Source organism: Sinocyclocheilus grahami, unplaced genomic scaffold, assembly GCF_001515645.1.
Source record: "Sinocyclocheilus grahami isolate Dianchi unplaced genomic scaffold, SAMN03320097.WGS_v1.1 scaffold61.1, whole genome shotgun sequence".
Classification (NCBI taxonomy): domain Eukaryota; kingdom Metazoa; phylum Chordata; class Actinopteri; order Cypriniformes; family Cyprinidae; genus Sinocyclocheilus; species Sinocyclocheilus grahami.
This window is the reverse complement of record NW_015505240.1, coordinates 751,457-771,106: the sequence shown is the minus strand read 5'-3', so window position 1 is coordinate 771,106 and position 19,650 is coordinate 751,457.

Here is a 19,650-nt window from a genome sequence, read left to right as displayed (position 1 = left end):
GGCATCTCTTTTCTCACAGGTTGGAGGCTCAGAACGTGGTCGTATCTGTTGCTGCCCCAAAAGCTAGAGACTTAGAATTTAGTATCCATTATAGAACTGAGACTCAGAACCTTGTTGATCTGTTTCTGTCTCCTACCATGCAGGCTGATGAAAGTTGGTGATCTGCTATCGTCTACCTGGTACCTTTATCCCTTTCCGATGAGGAGGAGATTGCAATTTGGCGTTTCCATCAGAGTGGGGAACATGATGTGGCCCACTCTTCTTTCCTCCTTGTGGAACTTATTTTCATTTAAATTCACTGGTCTTCAATGTCTAAGGAGGAACACACTTCTGATCTGGATGCTCTCTACTAATATAAAAAATAATCTGAAACAACCTCCGAACACATGTCAAATAAATCAATCACTGGACCTTGGTAGGGTCTCTTAAATTCCAAAGGAAAGCAACAAAACTAAACAAGAAGTCTGGGTTCAAGGTAAGAAGGAGGCACCTGTAAAGAATGCAAATCAGTGCGGCTCAACAACAGGGAAATAAATCAGTGTATCTAAAATAAATATTACAAGTCATGAGCTCACAGCTCAACATGTGCTGTGGGCCAAACCCTCTAATGCTGCTTTTAAAATCTGGATCCTTTTCTGCTGCCATAAACACCTCTCAGAGCCCGTGCTGCATCATGCCACGTGAAGCCCACTCAAACCAATAATAACCTGTAACCTTGGAAACGAGGCACAGGCGCCAATAATTCCCGGCACACACTTTCAACACGTGTGCGGCTGGGGCGACATGCTCCCTGAGTGTGAAATACAACAGGGACTCTGGCATTTTGAGGACAATTTCTTTTTAAGAGCCCTCCATTTGTATTTAAATAGAGATGGGAGCTGAGGGATAGAGAGGGAAAGAGAGGGAGTGAAAAAAAGGAAAGAAAGAGGATCCATCCGAGCGAGCCGCAGTTAAAGCAGCGGTACAAAAACACTCATTGCACAGACAGGAATAAAAATAGATCAGTGCATATCCGCAGACACATATGGGCAGACAGATCAAATACAGTATTGCTTCTTTATAGTAAAGTGACCTTGTCTCGTGGCAGAGTATCCTAAAGGCCTCATTCCAGCTGTCCACCATATGCTGACAGAAAGTTATGCTGTGGAAAAAGGGGCTGCAATATAACAAAGAGTGAAAAATGTAAGGGGGTCTGAATACTTTCCGTACCCACTGTATATGTTTGTATCTGTGCACTGGTTGTGCAGGGCAGGCTTAATCCTACATTTTACTTTTATAACCTCTGTAAAGAAAATTTATTTGCCTCTTATCCCCTTAAAAGTGAGTCTTTTATGAGTGGGGCACCACAGTGGGCTTGGGTAAGTGATGGCTGCTTGCAGGCAGAGGGATGTCCACAGGGAGCACGGGCCCTCTGAACTTGCGTTACATCTGCATTCAGCCCCATGCTTCACCTGCCTGCCTCTCTCTCTCTCTTTTCCTCTGGGGAGATTTAAAATAAGGATCAGGATGGATATTCAGATTCAGATTCTTACTGGACACCAGGCAGCACATTGGTTCTCAACTAGTTTCACGTTGGATATCAATTGCTGACCCGAAAATGTACCAAAATTGTTTTTCATAGAAAAGCAATAAATGTTAGTACAAATCCAAATTATAGGCCAACAATACAACAAAATTAATAATATTACAGAGATTGAGTAGGAAAACTGACAACTTCTAAATGAACTATGATGGTTTCACGTTTATAATTCAATGCTTTGTGTGCACTAATTGTTTGATAAGAAATTCATACTTTTTTTTTTATTCAGCAAGGATGCATTCAATTGATCAAAAGTGTCAGTAAAGACATTGTATAAAGTATAACATTGTAGAATGTTACAAAAAGACGTTCACATAAATGCTGTACTTTCGAACTTTATCAAAGAATCCAGAGCAAGAAATGCATCAAAGTTTTCACAAAAATATTAAGCAGCACAAATGTTTTCAACTTTGATAATAATAAGAAATGATTTTTGAGCAGCAAATCAGCATATTAGAATGATTTCTGAAGGATCATGTGACACTGAAGACTGGAGTAATGATGCTGTAAATTTAGCTTTGCATCACAGGAATAAATTACATTTTAAAATATATTCATATAGAAAATAGTTATTTTGAACTGTTATATTTCAAAATATTTTATTGCAATTTTGATCAAATAAATGCAACCTTGGTGAGCATGAGAGACTTCTTTCAAAAACATAAAAAAACCTTATTGACCCCAAAACTGTGGTCTTTTCTCGATCCTGTTCCCCTCTCTCAGAGCATCACCTTGAACTGTCCTGTCAAAATAAAAGGCAAAAGACCCAAAATATAACTTTAAAGAACACTAAACACATTATGCATGGTACAAATGATGCTGAAATCCATATTTTTGATGGAACTTTATCAAAGAATCCAGAGCAAGAAATGCATCAAAGTTTTCACAAAAATATTAAGCAGCACAAATGTTTTCAACTTTGATAATAATAAGAAATGATTTTTGAGCAGCAAATCAGCATATTAGAATGATTTCTGAAGGATCATGTGACACTGAAGACTGGAGTAATGATGCTGTAAATTTAGCTTTGCATCACAGGAATAAATTACATTTTAAAATATATTCATATAGAAAATAGTTATTTTGAACTGTTATATTTCAAAATATTTTATTGCAATTTTGATCAAATAAATGCAACCTTGGTGAGCATGAGAGACTTCTTTCAAAAACATAAAAAAAACCTTATTGACCCCAAAACTGTTGTCTTTTCTCGATCCTGTTCCCCTCTCTCAGAGCATCACCTTGAACTGTCCTGTCAAAATAAAAGGCAAAAGACCCAAAATATAACTTTAAAGAACACTAAACACATTATGCATGGTACAAATGATGCCGAAATCCATATTTTTGATGTGCAAACAGTCTTATACCTAATCTGACTGGTTTCTACAAAAATATGAATTTGTAAAGTTCTTGTAGCTCAACTGGTGAGAGTTTGAGTTTAGTTACAACTTTTTTAATCTCTATGCAGCAATTACAAAGTAAGACTACAGAGGTGTTTATACACAGAAAAAAATACTAATTCTGTGTTAAAAAAGTACTGGAAAATAAATAAATAAAATACCTAATTTGGGGGGCTACAACCCAGCAGCTGAAAGATTTTCCTGCCAAATGGAGGCCATTAAAATGGCAGCACAAGCTCTGAGATCATAAGCGAAGGACAATCCTGGCGGTGAACCTGAAGGTGGGTCGGTATAGTCACAGCCCCGCATGCTGTTGTTTGTCCCCGCTGTGTTTGAGTTGGGTGATCTTTCCACTCTGCTGACTGCTGAGTGATTGATGATTAGACGCTTTCCTTCCAATGTCTAACACGATTAGAGTGAAGGTCATACTTAATTCTTCAACAACAACCACAACTATCATCAGCAGTGTGTGTGATGGTTTCTACAGAGCACTCTGTCAAACGCGGCGCTCAGACTGATCCGGCTAGCACGACGGCTTTCCAGAATGGCTTTTTGTCTCTCCATCCCTCCATCCTTCTCTCATTTTCTTTTCTCTTCATCTCTAGAGAATATGATTTGTCATGGTGACTGAGAGAGAGAAAGAAAGAAAAAATGTTTACTCTGGAAGAAAAAAAGTCTCTAACGCCCCTTAATGTATTCTTTTAAAAGAATTGACGCAGTGGCACAGAAAAAGATTAATTTATCACACCATCAAGCACAGGAACCACTGTTGAGAGGAATGGGTGTAAATTGCAAGGCGATGACAATGCCTGCGTTACAGATGGATTAGCGTCTTCTATTGAGAAGGGGTGGAGGGTTCGGGGAGAAGTGGGGTGAAAAGCAATTTCGTCAGCGCTCATCAAAACTTTCAGACGGGGGTAATTTTGATCCATTAGCTCACCTCCGTTCGCCTCCACGTTTCACTTTTCTCTGCTTAAGATCTCACCGCAACAGAGAGAGAGGGAGAGAGAGACAGAAACTCCCTGTGGCCATAAATGCATCTGTTTTCCATAACAACATACAGGTCCCATATACCCAACCACCACAGATGCGTCTTCTCTCCATAAATGCTGATTAAGTCATTGTTATATGTCTGAAATTACAAGAGACACCACACAGCATTAACCTGACAGATTTCTCACTTACAATTTCCTTGTAGTGAGGTTATTCAGCCAATCAGCAAAGGAGCCTATAAGAAAAGAGACAGTTATGCGCTCATGAATATTTATGTCGGGTTATCAGGGAATAGGTACAAAGGAGGTTTACTGATCACACAAATCCAAAAGCTTCTCATTAGAAGAGCGCCTCTTTAAGTGCATCCCGAATGTTAATGGAAGGTCTATGTTTGAATATTAGCCGAACTAAGATACATCACTGGTTCATTAAGCTGAAAGCATATGCCATTAGTGCGAAAAGCACTTGGTATATTATTATTTGAGATAAACAAGCCCCAAAAATGGCAGAACCCCTTTTATATTCCAGAAATTAATTCCCATTTCTTCTTAAATCCTTCCAGACCTTTAGTTTTGGGTCGCCTGATTATCATCCCTAATAAAAATAATCTCACGAATTAGCCTGTTTTCATTTCTCGCCATAGCAACTGCTGCCTGGAATTTAAGCAAGAAATCTCCCATCAGGCAGAGCGCACACCAGGTAATGCCGCAGCAGTGCCGGATTGATAAGGACTAGAGAGAGTGCCGCCATTATCTGCAAAGAGCGGCGTGTGTGAAGGATTAGCACGGATCAAGCTTATCCCGGGCTCTGCTGGCCAGCCGGAGAAGCTCTTCCGCTCTTACCTCAGCGCTGCCCTGGGAAAACGGCCCTGGCTCCTTATCCCGACAGAGGGAAGCTTACAGGCTATCACACGTCCTCTGGTCAGCGCAATCCAGGACGAAGAGGATGGCGAGGGTGGAAAAATTACTGATATGTCTTTGGCTGGCCTGGAATATGCCACAGTAAGGATTATGCAGGGATTTCTGGGAATCCTGGGGATGAGAGCAAAATGCAGCACTATAAAGGAAGTGTATGATGCTTTGGATCTATAGAAAGAAATTCCGTGGCACAGCTGAGAATACTGTTATCATTTATTCATTAAAACGTTTCAGGCCTATTGGTTTGGTTTTAATAGCATTAGAGACCGTTCTCAATTCCACCTACAGTGTGAAATGGAAAATGACTTTCTCTCGACTCATTATAAGATTATTTATGTTGAATTAGCGAAGTGTAAAAAAGGACGATAAAAAAAAAACAAGTCTGCAGGGATGTGTACTCAGAAATATGCTAGTATTAACTGACTTGATGTATAGTAATCATAAAAAAGGACAATGCAAGCCCATCCATAATGCTAAACAGGTGGGCGTTTGAAAATTACACAATAAAAGTCTAGTGTAAACTCTATGACAGGGGGATGGTGAGAAAAGAGAGGATTTTTATGTCAACATAAAAAAAATCTTTCTGGTCCCACTGTGAATGATTCGTTGGAGCATGTTATTTGACAAAATAAAGTTTGTCTTTGTTAGTTTTTCTTTTTGATATAAATTCCAATAAATATTCCTGCCAGCGTTACAATTGTTAAGTAAAATTAAAACCAAAACTACTAAAGTTAGTTTTCGTTAATTACAATAAAGCTCTTGTAAAAGAGTTTTTATTTTGCTGGTTAAATAAAAGTTGAATGAATGAAAGATGAAATAAAATATAAATATTAGATGAAAAGCCTCAAAATTAAAATGAGAAAAACTTAAGAAAGATTAGAAAGGATGCCTTGGAAAATAACTGGCATAAGTAAATTTAAATGAAGTTGCTAAAACTAAAACAAAAATAAAGCTAAATAGAAATATTAAAAATAGTCAAATTTATAAAAAATAATAAATTAGTAAATTACAAAAGCATGTAAGAAATTACTAAAACATAAAACTGAAAATATCAAACTAAAAGATTATAAATATTACTAAATACTATAATAGTATATAAATAATACTAAACAATACTAAAATAGCACTTTTTCATGTTGGCTTTAACCTATTATTGCCTCTAGGGGTCGCTATGGGGAACGCCTCGTCGTGACCCGTGTCTGAAGCATACATTGAAAAAACACCAACTCGTTGGCCGGCGACAGCCATGACGTCACTACCGGTGCGACTCCAGTATAAATCGGCGCCGGGAGCTACACATCATTCTTAAGATACTGAGATGTGACTCGATGCCGTTTTGTAAAAAAAACAAAAAAATACATGAATTATTCATGGATTACCTCACAAGTCTGCAGGGATGTGTACTCAGAAATATGCTAGTATTAACTGACTTGATGTATAGTAATCATAAAAAAGGACAATGCAAGCCCATCCATAATGCTAAACAGGTGGGCGTTTGAAAATTACACAATAAAAGTCTAGTGTAAACTCTATGACAGGGGGATGGTGAGAAAAGAGAGGATTTTTATGTCAACATAAAAAAAATCTTTCTGGTCCCACTGTGAATGATTCGTTGGAGCATGTTATTTGACAAAATAAAGTTTGTCTTTGTTAGTTTTTCTTTTTGATATAAATTCCAATAAATATTCCTGCCAGCGTTACAATTGTTAAGTAAAATTAAAACCAAAACTACTAAAGTTAGTTTTCGTTAATTACAATAAAGCTCTTGTAAAAGAGTTTTTATTTTGCTGGTTAAATAAAAGTTGAATGAATGAAAGATGAAATAAAATATAAATATTAGATGAAAAGCCTCAAAATTAAAATGAGAAAAACTTAAGAAAGATTAGAAAGGATGCCTTGGAAAATAACTGGCATAAGTAAATTTAAATGAAGTTGCTAAAACTAAAACAAAAATAAAGCTAAATAGAAATATTAAAAATAGTCAAATTTATAAAAAATAATAAATTAGTAAATTACAAAAGCATGTAAGAAATTACTAAAACATAAAACTGAAAATATCAAACTAAAAGATTATAAATATTACTAAATACTATAATAGTATATAAATAATACTAAACAATACTAAAATAGCACTTTTTCATGTTGGCTTTAACCTATTATTGCCCAGTTTTCACCAGATAATTATTTGCATATTTTTTAATATGAAAATGCAGTGTTTAAAGTATAGTTCTCATATAAAAATGGTTTAATATAGCAAATTTACATTTACATTACATTTAGTCATTTAGCAGATGCTTTTATCCAAAGCGACTTACAAAGGAGAACAGTGGAAGCAATCAAAATCAACAAGAGAGCAATGATATGCAAGTGCTATAACAAATCTCAGTTAGCTTAACACAGTACATGTAGCTGTTGTTGTTGTCTTTTTTAATAAATCTGCAAAAATGTCAACAATTCTGTGTTTTTCTGTCAATATGGGGTGCTGTGTGTACATTAATGAGGAAAAAAAATGAACTTACATGATTTTAGCAAATGGCTGCAATATAACAAAGAGTGAAAAATTTAAGGGGGTCTGAATACTTTCCGTACCCACTGTATATATATATTTTTTTTTTTTCTTTTCTCAGAGATCATTCACATTTGGGGGTCTGTATTTCAAAACTTGAAAAACCCTTATTACGTCTGCTAGGGGTAAGACGCAATAAATGAATAAAAAGGGAAGGAACAAAAGGCTTCCAGCAGGCCGCCAGACCAAAAAAAAAAAAAATGAACCAAAGAAAACACAATAAAGCATAAGGTAGCTTTATTGTACATGACCAAGGAAAATGCAGCCACCAATTGATAGAATTCATTAAGGGACCACGGTCCAAACAAAGAAATACCAAAAGCAAAAATAATTCGTCTAAGTGACGAATTATTAAAATAAACAAATAACTAGATATGAATAATAAAGCGGTATTTTTTCGTCAGAGAGACCCAAGGCCCAAAATAACAAACAAAGCCAAACTAATAAAATAAAACAATATAAATAACCTGTCACAAAAAAAAAGAAAACGAAATACAATAAACCTAACCTATCTACTCTTAACCGAAAAAACATAGTAGAAATGAGATTTAAACAAAAGGGCAGGTCTCTCCTACATTACTACCACATTTCAAAATAACCAAACAATCAAAAGAAACACTAACAACACATCTTGGTCTGGCGGCTAACAGGTAGTCTGGACCAGTGCGACCGGCCCGAAGTCGCACCACCCCCTCTGAAGAGCGGAAGTGGTGTTTTAAAAGGACTGCCATCTGATCACACCAATTACCGCTGATAGACGGCAGCACCCCTAGTCAATCAGCAGCAATCTGAAACTCAGACAGAAAACATCCAACAGAACACAAATATTATAGAAACACAAAAAACATCATAACGTAACACCCTGCATTACAGGACTGAAATTAACAACCAAAAAACTTACACAAAAAGGACACACAAACTCATGTGCATACACACTCTCAAATACAAGCATATCTCCTTCTACTTTTCTAGAAATTATGGTTGCACTGAACTCAATAGACTTTCCTTTAGTTCCTATTTTGACAAATCCCATCTTGAGCTATGAAGAAAGAAGCAGGTATTGATCCAGGGGGCACCTAATTTATCACACTGCCTGAAATCCTGAAAAAAAAAAAAATTGACCAAGGGGGTTATTCAATACAATTTTCTCCATCTATCCGCAGAATTAAACCAGTCTTTTTTTCTTGCAAAAAGTGAGTGATGACAGCTGTCAGACAGATGAGATTTGTGACAGAAATTCTCTCTCTCTTTCTCTCCTTTCTTCTCCACTGGCTTCATTTTCAACATGAATAGACTTTCAGGCACCAGGCTACACTCTTAAAAATAAAGGTGCTTCAAAATGTTCTTCAAGCGATGCAATAGAAGAACCATTTTTGGTTCCACAACGGACCATTCTGTCAAAGGTTCTTTAAAGAACCATCTCTTTTATAACTTTTTGTAATCTGAAGAACCTTCTTTCGCCACAAAGAACCTTTTGTGAAACAGAAAGGTTCTTCAGATGTTATAAGTTCTTTATGAAACCATTTAGACAAAAAGGTTATTCTATGGCATCGTGAAGCACCTTTATTTTTAAGAGTGTATTGACACAGAGATATGCGCACAGTGTCGTTCAAATGTACAAGAAATCCCACACATGGAACAGTATCAAAGCAATCACCTCTTAGTATAGAGCACTACAAGAAAGCATGAGCTAAAGTGCTTTCCATCCATTCCAAACTAAAGACGCATAGAAGAAATTGTGACTCCCCTCGTGTAGTGAGACTCAAACACATTTGCAGAGACACGACGGGCCAAGCTGCTTGAATCAAACAGTTGATTTGATCAAATCAATACAAAGAATCCATTGAGAACAGCACTAAAAACCTTGTTGCTCTGTATTTGCTTGGGTGAGGGGTTGCTAAGATGTTGCTAAGTGGTTACTATGGTTTTCTGGGTGATTGCTTACTGGTCCAAGTCAAAAGATCCCACCATCAAATCTATACAATATTTTGAAGATATGGTTTAGGATTATTCTTCATTTTAAGCCTAATGAACTTAAAAAAATAGTTTTAGAGAGTCAAATCACTTAGAAAAAGGATTTTTGAAGCCCAAGATATTGCATTGTGAGGGACCATTTCTAAAACAAAGAAAAAAAAAAGAAGAAGAAAAAAAAAAAAATTGGCTAAAACAAAAACTAAAAAAACTAAAGTCATGCTTTTTAACTAGTTGGAACCATAGATTTAGGGTTATCGTTTGGTTTTCTAAAAAATAAAAGCAGATATAAATTATTAATATATTATAATATACATATACTTTATACATTAATGTATTTATATTACATGACCTATTATATATTATATGGCATATTAATACAAAATTATAAAACAAGGTTATGAAAATTGGATACCATAAACAACATTACCACCATTTGGGAAATGTTAAATAAATAAATAAATAAATAATTTTCTCTGAACTTTTGCACCACTTCCAGCCCCCTGGTTTATAATAATAATAATAATAATAATATTAAAATAAATAAAATAAATAAAAAATGCTAGCTTGAAATGCTGTATGAGTGATGGTTAATTAAAATAGCTAACCTAAATAAACGGACATACTGACTCCATAAAAGCACTAAATGGATAAAATTTTCACCCACACCTCTATATATTGCCTATCCTTCTACAGTGACGAGTTTGTCCTAGAGCTATGAGAAGGGAGCAAACAATTACAACATCAGTACAATTGCGTGTACGTACGGTCAGGGAGGGAATCTATTAGAGTAACCTTGAAGGCTGGGGGAAACAGCAGGATAGATGGGGCCACTCACCTCTATGATGGGCTTTGTGGTTTTGGGAGGTCCATGACTCAAAGCCCCGGTGCTCGCGAAGTAACAGGGAGATGCAAACAGGAACGGAGCTGGAAGCATTGACTCTGTGACCTGAAGTTATCTCCTGCATCCCAGGTCGCAATAAGTTACGGCACACTACAATAACTCTCCTACCTGCAGCTGCTAACCGTGGCTTCTCTTGTAGAATCATCATTAAAGCGATAGCAAAGTGCTGATAGGGAAACATAGTACAAGCCCTTGCAGCATAGATCACTTCTATCTTGTAAAGTGGAAAAGAACAACAGCAAGAGCCTAAACAATATCAGAGCAGATGTAAAGGAAATGCAGATTTGAAGGGTTTTTCAATCACGGAACATTTCATTCTTTTCTTTTATTGCTGTCTCTACGCCTCTGTGAGGATCGCAAAGGCTTTTTTCCCCCGGGTGTCGCTGGAAAAGGCACAAGCTGGTTCTATTCTTCGTGTGAGGTTGTGAACAAATAAACTGCACGATGATCGGCTGTCAAAACGGTAAATCGTGCAAACGAAGCATGCGAATTTGAATTTGTTTGTGTCACAGCACATACGGGGCATTCCTCGAAACAATAGCAGGCACAGCGAAGAAACAATCAGAGCTTGAGTCGCGTCTCCAGTCAAGAGATTGTTCTATTGTTTTCTATCAAGCTCGTGTTGTATTCGCCAGCACGGAGACAACTTTCTTTGATTTTTTTTCTTCCTTTTTTCAATATTTCAAGAGGAGTGAAGGAACTGTTTCCTGTCCTGCTCCATTAGACACGGATTGTTTCGGGAGGGGAAAATTGGTTTGGAAATTGTGTTGTATATTGTTCAAATAAAAACACGCATAGCATAGAGAGAGGACCGGGTCTCGAGATGTCCTCTGGGCGCAGGTTTGACTGGAATCTGTTATGAAATGTTCAGTCCTGGGAAACATTCGGAAAATTGATTGGTAATTGGACAAAGCATTTTCAAGACAAATGTTCTGGTGAATGACCATACGTATAATGTGTTTGGAGGTAAGAAACTGACTGAGGCGTAACGAAACAACCTTCATGGAGGCCCTAACATAATGGCAACACAGTTCCTCATATGTATCTACTAGTCACATGAGTATCTCTCTGGGTTAGACAAAATTCTCTGCAGTATCTGAAAGCAAGATAATTATGGACACAGTCACCAGACCAAGAAGCTAAGCATAAGGTGAGATCTGATAAGCAGCATATTAACAAGAATTGTGATGAACCTATTGTTGAAGAGCAGTAAAGAGCGTGAGGAAACCAAGGCCATTCATGTGCATTCGATAATAGATTCTAATCATAAAAAAGCCACGTGTCACACTTTTGTCTCATAATTGCACCTATTGTGCCATAACTGAGTGAAATATACTCAGTCGCGCACTCATAGTCTGTTACTGTGACCATCTTTTTATAACATGTCATCATAACAGGTCACCTGACAAAGGAGAATATTATAGAGCAGAAGAAGAAAGCCTGATTAAGCATGCAATATTATGAACATAATTTTTTAAAACAAATATTTTCTTTACAAATATGATGTCAATAATAAAAATAATAATAATTATAACAATAAAAATTATTATTATACATGTCACTTGACAAAAAAATAGCAATAATAATAATAATAATAATAATAATAAGTATTATTATTATTATTATTATTATTTTAAAGCCTGCATAATTATTAGAAGAAACCCTGCAAAGGCATACAATATTACACATTTTTCTACACAGATGATCATTGGACATGGCTGTCAATCTTTAAAAAAATTATTAAATTCCATAATATGCCACGATAATTATATAATATTGAATGATGTAGTTACTGAATCAGTCGTTTTTATTTATAGTCATTTTGTCCTATAAAGTTTTCTGCTGAAATCTCCTTTCATAATGTACTGCATATGAATGACAGAATTATTTTTATGCATACTATGGATCGTTATTGCTATCAACTATAATTCGTTCAAAGTAGGTTATTCAATATTGGTGCGTGGAGAAGCAAACTAATTACAGAACACATCTCATGTAAAACGACTAATCTCACATATAGCCCGCAGTGCAGCCACGTTTTTTGCTATTTTCTTGATCCCAAAAGTAATTACATTTCCCTCTAGATTGAGAGAGTGGGGGAGAAGTGAGAGAGAGATAGAGAGAGCTAAAGATACAGAGGGAACTGCTAAGCCACTCCTCTAACTAGATATGACCTTCATTTGAAAAATGGTATCTAAAGACTCAATTAGGTCGATAAGCATTATTAGCCTTGTTTGGATGGTGGATACGTTTGATAAGTTAAAACCTTCATATACTGTAGGTAGTTAATATACTGAGCAATACCATTATGAAACCACACGTTAAAGTGTCATACAATATCGCACTTGTTTTTTTTTTTTTACAAAGACCTGTACGGCAATTTACAAAGCTCGATTTAAGCATTGGCGTAGGTAAGGATGAAAGATACAAGGACTTTTTCTTCCGTTTTTTTTTTACCCTTTCACATAATGGCTATGCAATAAAGTTTCATAAGAAATAATACAGATATAAAGTATAGAAATCATATAATTTCTGTAATATAAAATCCTCAGGAAAAAACAAAACAATAAAAACAAACAAATAAAAAAAGTTACAAAACCATGTCCCAGCATTAGTTTTCACTGGTCAACCAGCAAAAACAAACACTGTAACCAGTTTGTGCAATTAACAGAAGTGTTACCAATGTAAAACCAATGTAAGACCATCTTAACTGGAATTAAATATGTTCCAAACTGGTCTAAGTTGTATTTTCAGCAGTGCACTAAAATAAATAAATACAATGTAAAATAAATAAATTAATTACATTTAAATAAATGTATATTTAAAGGTATCAATTATATGTATTCACGTTAAAATATTGTTTAAATTGACAGAATCAATCAACAAAGTAGTTTTAAGGGTCAGATAGGTAGAAAAACTGTAGCTAAACACTTTTTTACATTTTACATTGTAAGGTCCAGTTTGGTTATATTTACATGATGAACTACAGCGTGTTTAAGTTGCATGTGTAACATAATCTAATCCATTTTATATGAGACAGATTCATATTCAAAAACTGTTCAGTTATGAATCTTTTATTGTGAGAGAATGGCTGACAAAGACAAAAAAATTCGGATCCACCTAAATTATTGATAGAGACTAATAAAGGGTTTCTTGACAATGGTAGGGACATGCTGTCCATCGTCAAATCCACACCGATGCATTCTATACCTCATGAGGCACACACACCAACTAATTTGTGGAATTCAGATGGAAATACAAGTTGTTCTAGCATGTTCGAGAGCTTGTTTCTCCCCCAGTCACCCCTCTTCCCATCCTGGGTCTGGGCTAGTGAGAGTCTCTAGGCTAGTGACTGTCAGAGCTGGATGTCTTCACATGGGTGGATGTGATTGACCTTGACAGGCTGTTTGTTCATCTTCCACCTGGGTACGCTCACAAGCCTGAACTCTACTTGGCTCTGAACATCTCTCTTACCGAGGAAACTATAAACCTTTAATTATACAAAAATATATTAACACTTCAACTGGTACTGCCTGGGAAAACCTGAATTACAAAAATCCCACATACTTTTATACATTTGGTGACAACGTGCCCCAAATTAAGAGGAAAAAGTTGTCAATGGGACCTGCCTACGAAGTTAATATATCAGTATTTCTTCACGTTTTGACTAAAAGCCCTAATGAATGCTGTTTAGTAAAGAACCTTGAATGCAAATAAACCAGTACAGACGTGACTGAATATGACTGCAAATAACGATTGATTTTGCACTCCTGACATAAATTAGGAAATTACTGTCACTGAGTTTTAAGTATTTTTAATGATACAATTTGTCAAGATCAAATAAGAGTGTGATGATAATAGCGTGCAGTTTAATGCAAACTACAATAATCTGGGGCAATTTTTGCAGGTAAAGAGGTTAATCAGCCTTTTTTATTTATTTATTTCATTAAATTGTTTTATTTAGCCAAATTTGAACAGTAATGATAAAATTATAGTGAAATATAAAAGGTAACATAGAAAAATATAAATTGATTTGTCTTGGCCAATAAATATTTACATAAAATCCAAATATTTAATTTACAATATATTAAGCAATAATTTAAAACACAATTATATCAATTTGTAGCAGAACAAAAGATTTGGGTACATTTTACAAGAAAACACTATTTCAGGCTTTATAATTCAAAATATCAAATTTTCATTTTTAGTTCAATGCGTTAACTTGCCGTTTCTTTGGAATTATTTGCTACATTTACTAGCAATTTATTTTCTTTAAATGTATGCATGTGTTTGCAATTTATTTTTACAATAATTTTGATATATTTTTTGTTAGTACATTACAATTCACAAAAAAATATATATCCAATTTAAAACAGCTTGAAATTAGGCATTTGATAAATTAGGTGTGTGACAACTAGCCCCAGTGTTCCTTATACAGTTTTTGCATGAATAACATCCCTCAGCCACACACTCTCTGAGAAGCACTCCTATTTGTCTTGTTACTAAACCTCTTTGTGTAATATTTTTCTCATGAAAGCACATCAATTCTTGCACTTCATAGAAATCAATTGTTAGTAAACTCACTCGTTGCACAAAAAAAGAGCTTAAATTGGTGGTTTCATGTGTGGCTGGTGTAACAGGGATGTCAGTGAGCCTGGAGAGACCGTGATGGAGTGTCATACAATGGTAACACAGCACAGCTGCATTTAAAGACCAGCCGTAATGAGGATAAATGTTCCACAGCACATGTCAAGGTTCACTGTATCGGTACACAGGCCACATCATTTAGCTAGGTGAACACAAACACACAGGAGGGGACACAACAGGGCCCTTCTCCATACTATACTTTATCAGTGGTGCTTGCCAAGGGAGGCATCACTACTATTGCTCATACTCATGGTTAGGGTTTCAGAAAATGCCTAACCATGAGTATTAACCACCTAGAACACACTAGAAACCATCAGCAACACCCTAGCAACCAACTAGAACACCCTAGCAACACACCTCATAGCAACAAGCTCTTGCACAAACACCATTCACATTTCCTTCACACATCAAGCCAGTTGTTTACAGTTCAGCGAGTGTCTCTATCTCTCTACTGTACTACTATTAACTCCCTTAGGGCGTACAGAGAATGTGACACAAACTGCTTTCCGGAGGTGTGCTGTTTTGTTGCTGCTCGTGTGCATGTGTGTATGTGTGTGTGTGTGTGAGCGCTAGGTTTGGGGTTATGCGAGTGTGCTGTATAGGTTGCCACTATAGGGGTCATATGATGCGATTTCAATTTTTCCTTTCTCTTTGGAGTGTTACAAGGTCTTGGTGCATAAAGAAGATCTGTAAAGTTGCAAAGACTAAAGTTTCAAATCCAAAGAGTTCCCCTTTGGGAACTCGAGCTGCGTCGGAAAATGCTAAGGGAACGCCTTCAGCGATACCAAGCTCTGAATCATATGTGTAATCAGTCCAATCGATGGGCGAGACGTCAGAGGCGGGTGACATCATGACCAGGAAGCTTTAAAAGCACGTGAGGTGCAGCTGGCATTAGCTTTCTGTAATTCAGCAAAGCTCTCTGTGTGTGTCGGTCGGGTTACATCATGACCAGGAAGCTTTAAAAGCACGTGAGGTGCAGCTGGCATTAGCTTTCTGTAATTCAGCAAAGCTCTCTGTGTGTGTCGGTCACGATCTATGTTCTGTGAGTTGTCTGTCCAAAGTTACACAAGCATTCAGCAAAAAAAGTATAAAGCTCCAGCAAGGAAAAAAGATGTCTAAAGCAAAGACAAACAAGGGCGAAAGCAGATCGCGTTATAGACTGTGTGTTCCTCCCTGCCCACGCTACATCACGAGCGGGGATACACACAGTTTGCGCATGGTCTGCTTGGGAGCGGAGCACGCGGCGTCGGCTCTCGAGGGGGCCGACTGCCCGCATTGTGAGCAGTTGCCACTGCATTTGCTTCGCTCCCGGAAGGCTCTCTTTGAGGAGGGAGCCTTCACCAGCGTTCCTCATGGTGCTGGCTCCGCTTCCGCCGAGGTCCCCCGATCGCTCTGCTCCCAGGAGTTCTAGAGAGAGTGCGTCGGGATGGGGTCCGTCTATTGCTAGTAGCCCCATTCTGGCCAGGCTGAGTATGGTTCTCGGACCTGATTTCTCTCCTCGACGGCACTCCATGGGAGATTCCCGTTCAGGAGAGATCTCCTCTCACAGGCGGAGGGTATGATCCTTCACCCCCGCCCAGAGTTGTGGAAGCTGTGGGTGTGGCCCCTGAGGGGGCACAACTCATAGCCTCTGGTCTCTCAAACGAGGTTGTTGAGACCATCCTCCAATCTAGAGCTCCCTCAACGAGGAAACTGTACGCGAGACTGGAAACTCTTCGCTTCATGGTGTGGAGACCGCCTGCTTGACCCAGTTAACTGCCCGATTGGTACAGTGCTGGAGTCCTTGCAGGCCCGTTTCTCTGCGGGGTTAACCCACTCCACCCTGAAGGTCTATGTGGCGGCTATAGCAGCCTACCACGCCCCTCTTGATGGTCACTCAGTGGGTAAGGACCCCCTGGTTACACATTTCCTCCGCAGTGTGATGAGTCTGAGGCCTCAGGTATGATCTCGTGTCCCTCCTTGGGACCTTGCTGTGGTGCTAGAAGCTCTCTGTAGGCCTCCCTTTGAGCCTATCAAGGAGATATCAGATCGTCTTCTTACGTTAAAGATCTGCAGGCCCTTTCTGTGGCCCCTTCCTATCTCGATTTTGCGCCCGGTCTGGCCAAAGCTTTTCTGTACCCTCGTGAGGGGTATGTCCCTAAGGTCCCCTCCTCTACACCACGGCCTGTCATACTCCAGGCTTTTTATCCTCCTCCCTTCAGGGAGCCCAACCAGCAGAGGCTTAATTGAATGTGTCCACAGAGCATACGTCCACAGAGCTGCCCTGTGGAGAAAGGCGGACCAACTGCTTGTGTGCTATGGTCCCCTTAAGAGAGGTCATCCTGCTTCCAAGCAGACCCTCAGCCGGTGGATAGTGAATACCATTACTGTTGCCTATGAGTCCTCTGTTCTCCCCTCACCATTGGGGGTCAAGGCTCACTCAACAAGAAGTGTGGCGGCCTCCAAGGCCTTTCTGGCAGGTGTTCCTATGCAGGACATCTGCAACGCTGCGGGATGGTCTACACCCCTCACATTCGTCAGGTTCTATGACCTAGATTTGCGAGTCACTCCAGGCCCTCTGTTCTCTTGCCATAGCTGTGCTCTTCCACACTAGGCAGGGATTTGCAAGTCTGGCAGCATGGACATCTCGTTCCCCTAGCGTTTTCCGATGCAGCTCGAAGTTCCCGAAGGTGAACGTTCCAGGTTACGTATGTAACCATGGTTCCATCTCTCCTGTCTTTTTTTTTTTAAAGACACACACACACACACACACACACACACACACACACACACACACAACCAACCGGCTCAACTGCACACATTTTCCGGACTAAAAATGAATAGAATATGAGAACAGATTTATGAATAAATATTTACATTACATGCACCAACACACTAACTTTTGCAGCTGGAGGTTTCAGCATCACAGATGAAGAAAGTAATGAAGGTAGACGTGCAACGTCAATGCAGAAGGAAAATCTTGTAGACATATGAGTTTTGCATTACATTCTACATTAAAATTGTGTTTTTCTTTGGACCCTGCAGTCGTAGTAGCCCCAAATCCTGAAATAATCAATCAAAGTCTTGAATAACTGTCACGGACAAATTATATTACTGACAGTCTCTGTATAACTAGTCAGCTGGGAATAACAGGTCCAAAGCGAAATGCTATTTTCCATTGACTTGACCAAAATTTGATGACATACACTGTAAAGTATATATTTAAAAATATTACATTTTTACAACAAATATTACTTTTTATAGGACTTGCAATATTAAATATTAAGGATAAAAAAACTGTTTTATGAGTATGCTAAGCCATGATCAGCACTGTAAAAATTCTAGCATTGCACATTTCTAAACCCCCATAAAAGGACAGACAAGGGGTTCTCTACCATGGCAGTTGTTGACCTGGAAGAGAGATCTGGCAATTCTCTCTGCTGGAAAATCCAGTTTAAGCAAGTAACAGTGTTTTAGATAGTAGATGGTTTCTAGCTGGTTCAAGGTACACGGTGGCTGGTCAACCACAAGCTAGGACCTGCTAGAAACCAACAAGCATGATCCAAAGCATTGCTATAAACTTAAGCCAGAATTTATATAAGGGAGAAGAAGCATCTAAGCAACAACCTACAATCTACAAAATAAAAAGAAAAAAAAATGCCATTAATATAATCAAATCAAAGAGTTTTCACAAAAAAAGCATAATTTGTTTTTATCCTAAAAATATATATATTTTTTACAGAATTTAAAAAAAAAATGCTACAGTAAAAACCTGTTAATTGTAAGTTACCCTACCATATATGGTAAAAATTGTAAATGGTTTAACAATTTAACTGTAAAATACGGTCAAATGTATGGTTTTTGCAAATAAAATAAAGTCTCTATGACACACCACCTGTGTATTTTTTTTTTATTCTTAAGTGTACATTTTTCGAAATTGAGTTTTATACGTCATCTAACAACTGAATACGTAAGATTTCCATTGATGTATGGTTTGTTAGGATAGGACAATATTTGGTTGACATACAACTATTTGAAAATCTGGAATCTGAGGGTGCAAAAAAAATCTAAATATTGAGAAAATCGCCTTTAAAGTTGTCCAAATTAAGTTCTTAGCAATGCATATTACTAATCAAAAATTACGCTTTGATATATTTATGGTAGGAAATTTACAAAATATCTTCATGGAACATGATCTTTACTTAATATTCTAATGATTTTTGGCATAAAAGAAAAATCGATAATTTTGACATATACAATGTATTTTTGGCTATTGCTACAAATATACCCCAGCGACTTAAGACTGGTTTTGTGGTCCAGGGTTACATATCACTATGTATTATATGGTTATATGCCATCCCTTAATACATGAGTCATTGTTTATTTTATTTATTTATTTTTAACTATGAATTTCTGGCAGCATAGGCCTACATTACAGCTGTCATTTTTTTAACCGTAAAATAAAACATAACCTAGATATTTTTTCACAGTGTAGCGATAAAATTAGCAAGATTAGCAAAATTAGGCTTAGCAAGATAATGGAGTTGCCTATTTTGTTCCAAAAATGTTTTAAAAACGGATTTCCACCCCAAAATGCTATGCATACATAATTACTTACTTAATGTCAGTGTAATATAAAAATGTGAGAATCCTCCTGTGATGTATATGCAACGAATGTGGCTGGCCACATTTCG